A 3,364-nucleotide genomic window follows, 5' to 3' on the forward strand; every position below is an offset into this window, starting at 1 on the left:
TTTATGACCTAGGACCTATCCGTATAGACTTCAACCTAGGAACTCCTAGATCTGAGATCCCATCTGTAACGCCCTCCTTTTATTTAATTATTTTATTTGTTTTAGAATATATTTATATGATTGGTATGATTTACATGATTTATGTGATATTTTGTTATGTTATATGTTGGTATTTACTAGCATAATATAATTGTTATTTGGTGTAGAAATATATTTGTTATTTGTTATATATATATTTGTTATTTGGTGTAGAAATATATTTGTTATTTGTTATAGATATATTTGTTATTTGGTGTAGAAATATATTTGTTATTTGTTAGAGATATATTTGTTATTGGTGTATTATTATTATTAAGTGGGGGAGAGATATATTTAATTTAGAAATAAATAAGATTATGAGGAATAGAGTAGTTTTGAGGTGTAAGAGAAATAAGAATGGTGGTTAGAATAGAAAGAAGAATAAGTTGTTGGGCCAAAATAGATTTAGGAAGAGCGTTTAGTATTATAAATAGAGAAGCTTAGGTTAGAAAGAGTTTACCGAAAACCGCTTTTTGGAAAAGAGGAGAACAAGAAAGAAGAGAAGAGGAGAAGACCTTAGGAAAGAAGAACGTTGCCGCTGATTCAGGAATTAATCTAAGGTGAGGGTGGGACTATCTTGCATTAATATTAAGTTGTTAAATCATTAGATTGCATCTAACAAGTTGGGGAAAGTTTGTGAGAATTTGAGAATTAGGGTTTTGAGAGAGATTTGATGATTAGATGATGAAAACTTGTTGAATTGATGTAGAAATTGTATACAGTCCTTAGATAACCCATATGACGATTATTGTATGTAGTTTTGAGGTTAGAACCATGGAATTGGATGAGATGTTGGTGAGTTTAAGAATTATGGTTTAATAATTGTAATAGGTTGTTAATAGATTTGAGAACCCTTTGAATTTGCATACAGTAAGTTGATGAATAATTAGTGTTCTAATGATAGGGTAATCATAGGGTAATGATTAGGGTCAAGTTTGGAGAGTATTGGATCGAATAAGAAGTGGAAAAGATTTCCCCAAAGCGAAATCGCAGCTGAACTGCGATTTTGCTGTCAATGTGCAAAACGCGTTTTTATTGTCTCAGTTTGACAAGTTTAAGTTCTGAACTGGGTTTAGGTGTAAACACGAAAGTTGTAGGTATGGATGTTAGCTTTCTAATGCCGTTGGTCTCACGTCAAAACAATATATAGAAATTGAGTTATGGTCAAATTACTGCACATAGGTCACAGTGAATTTTTATGGACTTTCAGCACAACTTTTCCGAATTTAAAATGAAAACTGGTATTGATCGGTACAGAATTGGTCTTAGGCGCAAACATGAAAGTTTTAGATAATTTTGTTAGTTTTCTAGTGGCTTTGGTTTGACTTGAAAATGATATTTGGTCTTTGAGTTATGATTAAAATACTACAGGGAGGTCTTTGCAAAATTGTACGGTGACAACATTCTCTGTTTCATGTTTTTGCGTTTTGTTCATATGTTTCTGTTTTGAATTGATCTTTGTTGTAAACATGAAAGTTGTTGATATTTGTGATATCTTTCCAGTAGCTTTTGTTTGACATGAAAATATGTTGTGCATAATTTATTATGTTTTTACAAAGATACATAGTGAATTATTGTTGATGTTTAAATACGATGTTATATGAAGTTGTTTATGATTGATGAATATGATATTTTAAGATGTTGTTTATTATCATTTGATATTGTTATATTATGATATGACATGAATTATTTATGTGATCCATATGTTGTCAAGATGCTAAGATGTTAAGACGTTAAGATGATAAGAGTTGTTAAGTCGTCGAGTCGTTATGAAGTCATCAAGTTGTTAAGATGTTATATTGTCAAGATGTTAGGATGTCATAGATGTTCATGAAGTTGTCTAAGTTGTACGAAAGTTATGTCGTTGCATTAAAGTTGTGTCGTTGCATAGTCAGAGATGGGGGCTTAATGCCCGACAGGTTCTTTATGGCCTTAGCGATGGGGGCTTAATGCCCGACAGGTTCTTTATGGCCTTAGCGATGGGGGCTTAATGCCCGACAGGTCCAAATATGACCTTAGCGAAGGGGGCTTAATGCCCTGGTGGTACCACATGCATGTTGAAGTTGTCTAAGTTGTTTTTGAAGTTGTCTAAGTTGTTGTTGAAGTTGTCTAAGTTGTTGTTGCATTGTAGAGTCGTCATAACTTATATTTAATTATGATTTAATGATGATGATGTTTGACGATGATGTTGTTCATGTTTGATGATGATGTTTGATTTTGATGATGATGTTTGACGATGATGTTGTTCATGTTTGACGATGATGTTGTTTAGGATTGATGATGATGTTGATTATGATTTGTTTATGAAGGTTGAATATGAAGTTGTTATGATAAGATGCTATGTGATTTATGATATGCTGATATGTGAATATGATAAGATGTTATACGTTTATTAATGATGATGTATGATGATTCCTCGTGATTGTATTTAAGATGGATTGTTTGTGATTATGTTTATGGTTGATATATAATGTTATGAGATGGTTATGATTAGTATTTGATGTTATATGATGTTGTTTATGTCTATGATTAAGATGCTATGATTAAAATGATATATGATAATGCTTATGACTAATATTTGTAGATATGTGATGATATTTATATGATGATATAATATGAAGTATATGACTAATGTAGGAAGAATAATGATACTAGTTAAGGAAGTTTAAGTTGCTAGATATGATTAATGAATTATAGGATGTTTAAGTTGTTGAATGTACTTTACATGATTTATATGCTTTATATTATTGTTTGAGAAATCTCACCCCTCTGCTTGGAAATGTTGCTCTTCGTATGGGTAACTTGCAGGTAACCAGGATTAGTTGCGGTCGTGAGTGGACTCCTCACAAGTGTGTCTTAGGTGCTCTGATACGTAACGGGATGGGATTATGTCTTTACTTTCTGTTCCTTACGTATTACTTTATGAATCTTTCAAGAATTGATGTTGAACTAAGTTTTATGAAATTTTATATTGAGGCCCTTGTGCCAAAGATTATTTAAGTTGTCAAACTATTCCGCTGCGAAGATTTAAAGATTATGTTGTTATATTTTTGAAGAATAAATTGTTATTTATTCCGTTTATAAATTTTTAAGAAGTGTAGCATTCCGTTTAAGGTTGAATTACTCTGATTTTTAATTATGAAATTTTTACGTTGGGAAAACGGGGTGTTACACCATCTCACTATCCTAATGGTCAGTCAAAGCCCCTGTGACCTATCAAACCTAAACACAAACTCAAGGATAAAGTTACCTTCAAACACAAACAACTTACACCTTGCTTCACAAC

The 3,364-nt window shown here is 31.7% G+C and overlaps 1 long non-coding RNA gene across 1 annotated transcript; it reads left to right on the forward strand.

The window, feature by feature from the left end:
• The first annotated feature begins 225 nt into the window (after window positions 1–225).
• On the forward strand, window positions 226–3,163 carry LOC146926937 (uncharacterized). The gene is made up of 2 exons (XR_015008154.1): window positions 226–1,997; window positions 2,039–3,163. It is a non-coding gene; the product is annotated as an uncharacterized LOC146926937 (long non-coding RNA).
• The last annotated feature ends 201 nt before the right edge of the window (window positions 3,164–3,364 follow it).

The sequence above is a fragment of the Medicago sativa genome, chromosome 4 (assembly GCF_051527215.1).
Source record: "Medicago sativa cultivar Bolivia chromosome 4, Bolivia_mono, whole genome shotgun sequence".
Taxonomy (NCBI): Eukaryota; Viridiplantae; Streptophyta; class Magnoliopsida; order Fabales; family Fabaceae; genus Medicago; species Medicago sativa.